Source organism: Pinus tabuliformis, chromosome 8 (genome assembly GCF_031772625.1).
Source record: "Pinus tabuliformis cultivar Carrire ecotype Pingquan chromosome 8, CPIR1, whole genome shotgun sequence".
Taxonomy (NCBI): domain Eukaryota; kingdom Viridiplantae; phylum Streptophyta; class Pinopsida; order Pinales; family Pinaceae; genus Pinus; species Pinus tabuliformis.
The window spans coordinates 1,406,832,428-1,406,846,119 of record NC_142294.1 but is presented as its reverse complement, the minus strand read 5'-3'; positions in this window follow the sequence as shown (position 1 = coordinate 1,406,846,119).

The window sequence follows — 13,692 nt, the reverse complement described above, 5'->3', positions numbered from 1 at the left end:
CCAAGCAAGTCTCAATGGAATTTTCTATTATGACCTCTTTCAATATGTATTATAGGAACAATATGAGGAAATAATTCATCCCATAGAACTCTGATATAGTTATCAAATTTTACTAAAACATATGTTGGAATATCAGGAGGTGATGTTCTAGGATTATACACAATATCTTGAACTACTCCTAGGGCATCATTGACAAGTTCTGCATTAGTCCATAAATTTGAAGTAAGCATAACCCTAGCTCCAACAACAAGAAGGAGTTCATTATCCAAATTTTCCTGACTTGCTTCAATAGTGTGGTTACTATCTAATTTTTTAGCAACAATACATGCAACAGAGTGATTTAGGGATATCAAGCAACACTTATTGATATTGTGCATATCATCATTTGTTGCAAACAAATGTATATCTTTATTAAATGGCTTTTTTGTTGAAGCATCCAAACTGGAATCTATATGTTTCATAAATAATTTCTAGTATTCTATTGTTGGAATCACATCTCTAATGTTCATTAATAGATTATTAAAAAATCTTTGATCATTTCTTTGTCCATCTTTCATGAGCACTATATCATGAGTTACAAAAATGGTGAATAAATTCCATAATTATTTTTCATGACATTCACATGCATATGTAGGTCCATCAATAACAGGAGGTAGTTGTCCCAAATCACTAACCAATATAATTGATCTACCTCCAAAAGCAACTTCTTTATTATGAGGAAAATATTGACAAAGTCGAGCATCGATGTGTGTCAACAAATTTCTCCCTATAAAACTCATCTCATCAATAAAGATTTACTTAGCATGTCTCATCTCCTCTTGTAAACTAATCAAAAGAGACCCTTGTAAATCAGTGAAGTTCCATACTGGTATATAAAGAGTAGAATGTATTGTTGATGCATATATGTTGAATGTTGCAACACCGATAGGGGCCAAAATAAGAAATGGGACCTTATGAGGAAGATTGTCAATTTCAAGTGTTTGTTTAATAACACTAATCAAGTAAGACTTTCTAGTACCCTTTGTCTGTTGGATAATCGTATGCAAGGGTTCTATATTTCCATCTCCTTTGTAATATTAATGAATTATATTATATGTTATTTTTTCTTTTCTGCAAAACTTTGAAATGAATATATTTTAAAGATTCAATAGTAACAATTGCATTCATTTTTTTCTTATTAGATATGAAGTTCATTACACATCTTGATGTCTCTTCATCAACAAAGCTATAGCTCCAATATTTCATAACATCACAATTCTTAAATCCAATCATGTAAAATTTATTGGCATGTATAAATTTATTCTTATACAAACCTGGAATAATCTTCCACTCATGTTGCTTAAAATATTTTTGTACATGTAAAAAGTATTCATCCTCATTCACACATTAAGCTAGATCCTTTGAAGGAAATTGATTATGATTAATATGCCAAGGATTATAGGAAATTATTTCCTAGTTTCCTATGATGTCATCATCTATAGCTACGATATTTGTATGAAAATCACAAAATGGCTTGTACAGTACCAACTTAGACCAACACAATCTCACAAACCTATCATGTATGAAAATCACAAAATGGCTTGTACAATACCAACTCAGACCAACAAAACTCCACAAACCTATCATTTTCATGAGGGGGAACTAAAAACAACTTAGGAAAGACTCGTGCAATGGTTTCATTATTTCGTGGTACCATTTCTCATCATTGTGGCATTTGTCATATGACTATTATCTAACAACTTCTACCAATGAAAGGTGTCATTATGTTCGTTATATGCATCAACTTTTGCTAGTTTGTAAACCTTTATCCCAACATTTAGAAAAATGGATTGATGACTGTATTTAGAAAGAGAAAGTTCCAAACCATATAACATGTTTCTTGTGCTCATATATCCCTATCAATGATAGTCTTGCACAAAAATGTTCTATATGCATGTGCCACTGGTTCATTTGGATTTCAAATAGAAGAAATACACATCAACATATCATGGAATCTCTCTAACCCTTTTTGTAATTTTGTTGCATATTTCACTAAGTAGTTAATCACAACATGCCTAGAAAGAACATGTTTATAATCCATATTACGCCACATCACCAATGTTTCACAATTATGCGTATTTAATCTATCATAATTTCATCTAGGTTCATATATTTTCTCCACTATCATCAACATAATGTCTTGAAATTTTGCATAGCTCCCATGGTGCCTTATATCTACACATCAATTTTCCACCACTCTTTCGAAGGCATGATTTCTCATTGCACATTATGTGGCACTCAACATAATTGTGAAGTTATTTATAGTCCATCATTGGATCATATCAAAATATTTGTTTAGTGTTCTTTAAGAAAGGATGATCGTCATCATTTCATTGAATAGGGATCTTTATTTGATATTCGTTGTGTGGATTGAATGCATGGAAAAATATATCAAAGTATTATTTTGCAAGTCTAACTTTAGTGGGGTCATTCCAATTCAATTTGTCCATATTGGGAGTATATTTTAGCCAAATAAACCCATGCACATGTGGAGATCTACGATGTTGATTTCATAATGATACCAAAAATCTGTAGCATGATGAAATTTTGAAAAAAATCTCATCTCGAAAAAATGCATGTCTCAAATGCATAACTTGATATAATGTAAGGATTATCAATCACATTTCAACACCTCCATTTTCTTGCTTCATTTGGATCTACCAGGGAGGTACCAGGTAAATTTGGCCATTGGATATTTGCTGGACTTAGTGTGAGAATATTGTAGGAGTCCCAATTTGTTGAATGGAGTCACATAATTCTACACAATATTTGGTCCACTATGCACATGTACCTCTTAGAACATTTCCAAATCTCATCAATCTATTTGCAATTTTAGAATTGAGAAGATTTTGTAAATGCTCTTGTAACTCGTCAAATGTTGTACGTAGTTCTATCATATTTTTTTAACAAAAATTGAAAAGGATGCTTGAGCACGACGTCTCACGATAATATGAAGTAAAAAGTATATGAATCGAGGATGTATCCTAAACCTATTTTCATGAAAATTGAGGATATGTTTTGCATACTCATGAAGATGCACATTTCTTAGCCGTGGTTGTAACCAATTAACTTCTCTTGGGAACAATGTTGGAAATGAAATATCAAATAACACTTCAATATTATACTCATTTATGGGATATGAACGGATTTCACTCTAATTAATGACATCTGTATTTTTACCATCTGGTTGGTTTACTCCTCCATTAGGATTATCTATCAATGCTCGAATATGTTCAACTTCCCTAGGTGAATTTGGAGGCCTTGCACTAAAGGAAGTTGTGTCACAATCTTCTAGAGCATATTCATGACCTAGAGTTCCTTCCAACATTGCCAATTCCATGTCATTGTCCATATCTAGTAATATAATAGAAATAATCATATGTGACACATTTATTGTTTTTTTTGGTAAGTCGTCCATAACATGCCTACCAATTTATACACCTTTATAATATGCATAGTTTTTAATCTTATAAAGTAATGCATCTAGTACCTTTTTCCTTCTAACAATCAAATCATAGCTTGATACTTGTTTACATTTTTTTCGTACAACTATCATTAAATCCAAGTCTTTAATATGTCGAGATAATTTCTTAGCAACATCTTTAACATCTTGAGGAAAATTAATTGTGTTTCCTCTATATTTGTATTGGTCACCTATTGAATGCATTACCTAAAAAATTGGACTTGCTCATGCTATCAACCTTTCCTTAACTTGTGTAAGACTTCCAAGGATCAAAGGTTACAATCAAGGATTCATATGATTTGGTGATGAAAATCTATGCTTATTACCCTCTCTTTTACATCTTGTACATAATGAACATGTCTTAGTAGTCACCAGTTGAATGTCAGGATATGAGTCCTCACACACATGACAAATTTGAGGATGAAATAATTTATCAATTATTTCACAAAATATTTAATGTGTGGTAATTTCATCTTCATATGAAACCACTTGTACATTGGAAATCATTTCAAGTTCATCAGTGCATTTCTCCATAGGTTGATGAATTTTGAGATTCATACCCAGTGGTACATTGGACATCATTTCATGTTCATTATCACATTTTTCCATTGGTTGATGATTTTTGAGATTCATACCTATAGGAGAAAGAGGTTCGATTATTGGCAATACATCAATAATACTCTTGATTGTCTTGTTGAATGTGCTCTTACTTGTTCTCTATTTTGATTTTTGTGTTCTTCTTTATCATCCTCATTTATTCCTTCAAATTTCTATCTTTTGCTTTAAGAATTATTTTTTTCATTCTTCTTCCCTTTCATCCTCATTTTGCCTTTTTTATTGCATCCTTTTTCTTTCACGATCATTCTTTCATTGTTCTTCCCTTTTAGCATCAGTTATTTGTTGCTTTCACCATCTTTGTTGCTCATTTTTGTGTATCATCTTTTGTTCTCTTTCCATTTCAATTAGTTATTTCATATGATTTAATACTTGTCTTCTAACTCTTTGTCTTTATTCACTTCTTACTTCTTCAATGTTGTTATTATTCATTTCCCCATTAATAATACTCATGATGTTATATTCTTGTAAAAAAACTAATCATAAATTAACAATAAATATTATATATTTTTATTTAAGACCCAGCTACAAAATATTTAACACTGTGTACCAATAATATATTTTAGCATTATTTTAATCCAATAATATATTGTAAAATGTAAAGAGTAAACATTAAACCTAAACCTAAAGTTTGATCTTGGGTTTACTGATCATGATAAAAAACGAAAAAAAAAAAAAACAAACAATATTTTAGCATATAACAGTTGAACATTAACACAATAGGAAGCAAAGCATTGGAAGACAAATATTAGAATATTTTAGCATATAACAGTTGAACATTAACACAATAGGAAGCAAAGCATTGGAAGACAAATATTAGAATAGAACGGAGAGTACTAGGTCGCATGAGCTTATTTTGGCTCTGAAAATAATGTAATTTAAAGAAAAAACGCGCTCTCGAAAACATGTAATTTAAAGAAAAAATAATAATGACGGGCAGTGTCGAGATTTATACAACATAAAAGTTTTTCTGCATGAACTTGTGTGTTCTTGTATGCCTTCTTGCGTTCCTATACCCTATGCTTGTGTTCTTAATATTACGACTACTGCTATTGAAAATACTCAATTCTAATTTGCAGTAGATATTTTATTTAGTTGATGCATTAGATTATAAAATGCCATATCATTCTGAGAAAAAGTTTGTTGAAAATTCTATTTACATCAACATCAATGTTTTGATCTATCTTACTCTATCTTGAAGGTCAAAAGTGTATGGTGTTCTATGCCACTTCCCATAAAATCTACTTTCAATATGTATCTGTAAAATTACATATAAACATTTTCTCTATGAGGGTTAAAACTCTTGCATTTTGACTGTAGATAATAGGAATAGATAACGTGGAATTGTAGCCATTAATATCCGTAGTAATTCTCTAGGGTTGGATAATTACCTGGTTTTTTTGTTTGTTTGTTTTATTATTATTATTATGATGTTGTAAATCTACACAGTTGTGAAAACTATTGTAAGAATTTGTGTTATGGGTGATTAATTAATTGTATGGAAGCGTTTTGAAGTGTGTTATTTTGAGGAATATTACGAATTTTTCTTAAAGGGGAGACTGATATAAGTAAAGATTGAAAGTCGAAAGTGATCGAGGTTCGTTTTTTAATTTAAACTTGTTGCACTGATCTCTTTCAAAAGAAAAAAAATCTTGTTGAAGATCGGGAAGAGGAAAAGTTCTCATGGATTTAGAATGAGTATCTCTTTTGCACATGGCTTTTACAACAAAGATAAAAGGGGGATTCAATGTAATCATGAGATTTGTATATTGAACACAACCAGATAAAAAAATGAATTCAACTTAATTATGAGAGTTGTGAGAAACTTGACTTCAACGTAATCATGATATTTGTAATTTGAATCGCCTAGAGATAAAAACGAGTTTGACTTAATTCTGTAAACTGAAAATGCAGGCAGAGAGAAAATTGAATTCAAATTGATAGTGAATAAACTCGAAAGAGAGAAATGAACACAATTATCATATTGGGCAACAATTTCGACCTGATCTTTGGAAAGCTTAGGTTGTAAAAAAGTTAAGTCTCTGAGCATCAAAGATCATATAAGGCATGAAACTACAATGCCCGTAATAAAATTATAAATTCTTGTGCCACTGCTCCTAACGACTTCTCATTTGGGCCAGACACAAGCTTATTTTATATTGTGTTTCACAATGCATTCACATATTTAAGTTGGAAGTTCTTTGCATGGGATGGTTCAATTGATGATCTCGACCTTGATCTCTCTTCGGAGGATTATTTAAACAAACAATACTATTCTTTTTGAATTCATCAAAAAATAAATAAGTGTAAGCAATTCCTTTTCCCTAACAAATTCTATTTCACAACATGCAAATTCTTTTCGGACACAAAATCCTAAACCTCAGAGTTAGTCTGTTTGGGCGTAAGCATATTGGAAATCATTTGACTTAATTTCTAGTATTTCTCTTTGGCACGTTAGATCTCTCTTTTTGTGGGGTCTATACATCAACTTTCAAAAAACAACACTGGTTGTGGTTGAGAGGAATTTGTTAAACGTTTTGACATATGGTCGACTTCACGATAAATAAGCTTTCATGTTATCTCGAATAAATGAATCATATTGCACAACCTACACATTTAGGCATTCATATTGCCATTTAAAGTGGATTTTTTTTATTATTATTTTCCAAAGTTTTTTTTTATTATTATTATTTTCTACATCGAAAACTTGGAGGTGAAGTGAGCACGAATCCAATGACAAAGAAGAAGATCAAATCCTAGTAGAACAAACACGAATCCAAGTGCAAAAAGTCAAATCCAGTAGAATGAACGTAGTTAATTGTTATGTTAATCAATATTTATTTATTTATTTATATGATTATTTTGATTTTTGTTTAAGTAAATATTAGCTAATATATTTAGATTTTTAAGTGGACATTATCCAATTTTTATTTTTATTTATTGGACATTGGACATTTGACATACTTACATATCATCCTCATATTGGGTTGTACAATGCAGTACAATTAAATAAAATTATTATGAAAACATTATTTAAAAAAAATATGTAACAAAATTTTAAGTAAATTGAAAAACATCTATTTGTAAATTAATTTACGATCCACTTTGAATTCGATGTATGGAACCCTTAGAGAGATTACATCTCTCAAGATGCATATTTCTTTTTGAATGCAAAAGTCAAAGAAAATGTTTGCATTTCAAAATATATGATTCCTCTTTACTTTTACTTTTAGTGGATCCATAATTAAGATAGATCTATGTTGATTTGAGCAACATTTTATATATATATATATATATATATATATATATATATATTTGAAATTGTAATATGAATAGGTACTTTTTATATATTTAATTGTTAATAATAATAATAATAATAATAATAATAATAATAATAATAATAATATAAACCCTAATATATAATTTTATATTAATTTTTATTCATAGTGAAATATATATATATATATATATATATATATATATATATATATATAAAATTAATTTAACATTTATATTATTTATTAATATGAATAGGTGTTTATCAAGAATCCCTTGTATTATATATATATATTTTCGATTGTTAAAATAAAAAAATAATAATAATAAATAAATAAATAAATAAATAAATATGAATTGAATATTATCAAATATAGCCGTTGTTATTAAATATTACCAATCTGTCCCCTCTCCCTCCCATAGTTAAATATAGCCATTTTCTTCTCGTTGTTAGGTTGACCAGTCTTCCTATTTAACCCTCTTCCTGGATTTGTTTCTTCATCATGCCCTGAAGATGAACCACACTTGCTGGTTCGAAATGTGTCAACCCAAATCTTCAATGTGACTTCTTCTGAAAAAACTCTTTATACATTATAATATTTTATTTATAATTCATGTTTTATACATTAAAATATTAATACATGACCCTTCATATTTGGATATCCATAAGTTTTTTGTTATAAATATTTTTTTTAAGTGTTACATGTCGCTCTCTCTAAAATTATCTTTATTATTAATATTTTTTTTAAATGTTATATATTAGCCTAATAAATTAGGCACATCCCTTACAATAGAAAGGGAAAATATAAGATTTTTTCATTATTTTTTCCTTTTTACATAGACTTAATATAAAATTATGTTATTTAATATGAAAATTGAAATATTTTATGTATGACTAACTGTGAATTCCTTATATAAAGTTGATATAAAATTATGTTATTGAATATGACATTGGAATATTTTATTTATAGTTGATAGTACAATTTTATTATTTTTTTATTATTGATATATTTTAGCTTTAAATATTGAATGTTAACTAATTATAAAATAAATTACACATCATGTAACATCAATAAAATTATTTTTACATGTCATCTCTCAATTCTATATTATATCAATTTAATACACACACATATATTAATTATTTTACTATGGTAAATATTGTTTTTTTTACGTTTTTAAAAATTTTTAATGTATATATTATTTTATTATTACATTGAGAGGTGCATTTTATTTTACTCACTCTCAATCCTAAAAAAATATATTTTTATTTCCACATTAAAAAGAGATCAATTAATTATAAGTATAAAAAAAAGTGGATAAGATTTTAACACAATATTTCAACACAAGATTTAAATAAACTATCTAAAAATATTAACTTATATATTTTAACCTTGTATATAGAAAATTATTTAATGTCCAAAAAAGAAAAATAATTGAAAGTTAAAAAATAAAAATAAAAATAAAATTAAAAGTATCTCCTAACCAGAGTAATAAAAGGGAGATGTGTAATCCAATAAATTATTAGTAAAATATCTTGATATGCATGATTAAATCATATCGACATATACTTAAAAATATATTATTAACAAAAAATATCATTTTAATGTGGACAATGTATTCCATGGATAAAATGTTTAGATGCATATGTTAAGTAAAATAATTGTGGATATAATTGTTTTAAGAGATTTTATTCCTCTTATGGTGTACGTAAGATGGATATATATTGGTTTAATTATAGCCCGAACAAAGATGGATCTATATTGGTCTAATTATAACCTGAAAGACACATTCTATAACCAATATGAGGATGATGTGTAATTCCATCCATGCTCAACCTGAAGTTGATATGTACCTCACTTAAAATAAAAATAAAATAATTTGTAAATAAAAAAAACAATGTCGTTATAATAAAAAAACAAATATGCATGTTTAGTTAATTTTAATTAAAAACATTATAAAACATCAATTATCACCAGTTGATATGTACCTCACTTAAAATAAAAATAAAATAATTTGTAAATAAAAAAAACAATGTCGTTATAATAAAAAAACAAATATGCATGTTTAGTTAATTTTAATTAAAAACATTATAAAACATCAATTATCACCAGATTTGATATTCATATTACAACTCAATGTTGGAAAAATATTTCACTCACTCTGAGTTCTAAATAAAATATTTTGATTTCCACATAGCTTAATATAATTCTAGATCAATCTTAAAACAAGATTAAGTAATTAGAAGTAAAAAAGTATAAGTAAGATTCTTTTCAGAAACATTTCAATACAGGATTTAAATAAACTATTTAAAAATCCACAAATCCATGTTAATTAATTTATGTGGATATCAACTTGATATATATCTATATATATAAAAGGAAATGTTACATAAAAATATTTTAATATTGTATAAATAAATTATTTATGTCTAAAACATAAGATAATTGAAAGTTAAAAAATAAAATTAAAATATACTAAGTACTTTTTAACAAGAATAATAAAAATGAAATGTGTAATTCATTAAATTCTTAATATAAATTTAATATGTGACATTTAAAAGTATTCATAATAATAAAAAAATTCAGTGTGGATCATTAGTAAAATATCTCTGAGTGAGCATAATGGTTAAGAGCATGTGTTTCCTCCTAAGAGGTCACATGTTCAAAACCAGTGGGGGTAGAGTATGTATGCCTTTGTAGATTTGGATGTCTAGCTTGGCTATGACCTTAAAATTGGATATGCATGATTAAGTCATATTGGCATATACTTCAAAATATATTAACAAAAATGTAATAAAGGAATCAAAAGGATGCAATTTCTTCTCAAGAATATTCTGTACCATAAGAGATTTAAACCCTCTAGTTTTTAAATACCAATTTGGTGTCTAGCTTGGCTGTGACCTTAAAATAAGATAATAATAATAATTTCAATACACATGATTAAGTCATATTGGCATATATTTCAAAATATATTAACAACAATGCAATAAAATATTTCAATGCACATGGTATGTCAAATATTTTAATGTCAACTATGTATATATTATATATTGTTTAATTTTTTTATGTATATAAAATCATTGAAAAAACAATTAAGGAATAAAAAAGATGCAATTTTTTATTGGATAATAATAATAATTTCACTATGCATGATTAAGTCATATTGGCATATACTTCAAAATATATTAACAATAATGTAATAAAGGAATCAATAGGAGGCAATTTCTTCTCAAAAATATTTTGCACTAGAAGAGATTTAAACCCTCTAGTTTTTAAATATCAATTTGGTGTCTGACTTGGCTATGACCTTAAAATAAGATAATAATAATAATTTCAATACACATGATTAAGTCATATTGGCATATATTTCAAAATATATTAACAACAATGCAATAAAATATTTCAATGCACATGGTATGTAAAATATTTTAATGTCAACTATGTATATATTATATATTGCTTAATTTTTTATTTATTTTTATATAAAAAACCACTGAAAAAACAATTAAGGAATAAAAAAGATGCAATTTTCTTTTTCAAAAGAATTTTGCATCGCAAGAGATTTAAACCCTCTAGTTTTTAAATATCTCCCTCATATTGAACTCTACATGGCATCTCTTTATGAAATAATTTTTTTAGATAATAATATTTTGTAATTTTTGTATTCTAAAATCATTTGGTATAGATAAATTTTTGTCATAAAATTTCAAATTAGTGACATTTTCATTATTAAATATCTTAACAAAATACGTCGTGACCAACTATTATTTCCTATATAAACCCAGATATATTTTATTTTTAAATTATATATTAAATTATGCATATTAAAAATGTCAAAAACATTTAAATATTTTTTCAATTAATTTCATATACAGAAAGATGAGTGTTTTTCAATTTAGTGTGATGAGATGCGTCCCTCGTATGTTTTTTTGATTTTATATGTTTCTAAAGGATCTAATATTTTAAAGGTGAAATGTTTTTCCTCATTTAAGATGAACTTTATAGTCACTCACATGACATATTGTTTGATTGTTGTTAAATATTTTATTTGTATTAAAGTAATATTTTACTTAAATGATATAAGTAGGGAATGCAGTATAGTTTGATTAACTATATATATATATATAATGTAGTTAGACATGTGACATGTTGGGACCTTGTCACTTTACGAAGTGTTGTCATTGTCAAACATAATCATTCCCGCTGATCTCTATTTATATTTTAAGTAAATTTATGAATATTTGCGGTTTGGATTTTTTTTTGAAACAAAGAGTTATACTTTCTAGATAATAATCATTCCCGCTGATCTCTATTTATATTTTAAGTAAATTTATGAATATTTGCGGTTTGGATTTTTTTTTGAAACAAAGAGTTATACTTTCTAGATAGGTTCTTTAATGGATGTGTTTTAGTGTTTTTGGCATGTATTAATTGGTATCAGAAACCTAATAATTTCTATAAGTGATTTTTTCCCAGAGGTTTGCTTCTTGGTATATTACTTCATTATCGTCTTCGCTTGATTTACAGTCTTTCTAAGTTTTTCTGAGGTAATGAGAGATATAAAAAGGATTATCTAATAAAAAGGGAGGATTTCTATTTTTAATATTTATATTAGAAATATGTATTGGGAAGGGGTGGTTTAAGAAAAGAATTTTTTTGAGATTTTTTCAATATTTAATAAGATTAGAAATATTTTTTAGTATCTTATTAATATAAGAATTATAATGCATATTTACTAAGTGGAGATTCCATATCTTTGATAGATCACTATTATTATTCTTTCTGTAATCTTATCTTTGTTTATAAGACCCTCCACTCTATTAGCTCATACATCAAATGCATAGCAATAATAATTTTGTAATCAACCATTATTGAAAGATTCATTTACTAGGTAAGAACAACTTCTCCTTCATTTTTATCTTCAATGCACATTCAAAACATGTTATTTTTCTAAAATTCCTTATTATTATGACTAAGATACATGAAAGATCATGCCTTATCTTTGTTTATGCCAAAAACCTTTAAAAAATACCAAAAACTATAATATATTAGTTTCCATATTCACTTCGACAAGGCCTTCATTATAAATTTATAATGGGTCTACTTTAAACTAATTATCAACAGAAAATAATAAAATAAGATACATACAACTTTACGTATGGAAGAATGAAATTAATTTTAAAAATATCTTAACTAATTTGGTAAGGAACATTCTATTAAGAAAGAGTGCGCCTTATTAGAGGGATGAGTGGAGTGGGAGCATCATTGTTCCATATTAATTTCTATTGGTTTAGGTTTAAATAATCCTCTATTTTCTCTTAGTTTAGGAATGGTTTTATGGAAAGGAAAATGATTGGATGAAACATTTTTTCAAGTTTAATAATGTATTATAAGTGGTGATGAATGGGGAGTGGAGGTCTTACCTATTGCTAAATGATAATAGTCAAGAATTTTTTATGTCAAGACCAAATATTTGATCACTTCTTGTGGAGGTAAATAAAAGTTTGATTAGAACTAGCTAATATATGTGTTGGAGACGTTGTTATAGTTATATGAGTGTGGACCTCATGTTATTTGACTGTGAAAATTGCAATGGTCCTTGTTCCTTTGAAAGTTTGTGCATTGTTATGGTTAGGTAAGAGTGGTTTTTGAAAGATGCCATAATGCTCATAATATGGGTGTGTTATGGTAGATATCTTTTTTTACTTGGTTCATAGGTGTTTCGAAATAGTTGGAGGGATGTAGATCAAGGGTGTAGGTTGAGCATTGGATACAACATTATAATATTACTTGGTATCCCTATGAAGGGATACACATATGGATTTGGTAAAGGATGCATGTGGCAAAGTGGAGGCACAAGACAACAATATGTTTAGGGTTAGGTGAGGAAAGTGATATAAGAGAGAAGTTGATAGTTTGAGGGATGGTATTAAGGTCAAGAGGTGTATCTAGGTGGGCTCTTGTATATTTTTGGGTACATTGATAAGGTGGAATATAGAAGGATTTTCTAGAATAAGAATGTGGTCAAAGGGTTGGCATGAGATAATATTACTTAGGAGTTGGGTGACATATACTTTTAAGGAGAGGTATTGATAGGTTGGTGGTGCATAACATGAGTAGAGGCTTGCTATTGTAATATCCAACCATTTTTAGAGGCATACAAAGAGATCTAGTGATGGTGGAACCATTGATTACTAGGGGATGGTGCTGTAGATGGAGGAGCATAATAAGGTGAAGGGGTGTTGGGAGTTAGTTTACATTCCATAACTAGCATAAGGATAATATGTTTTGTGAAGT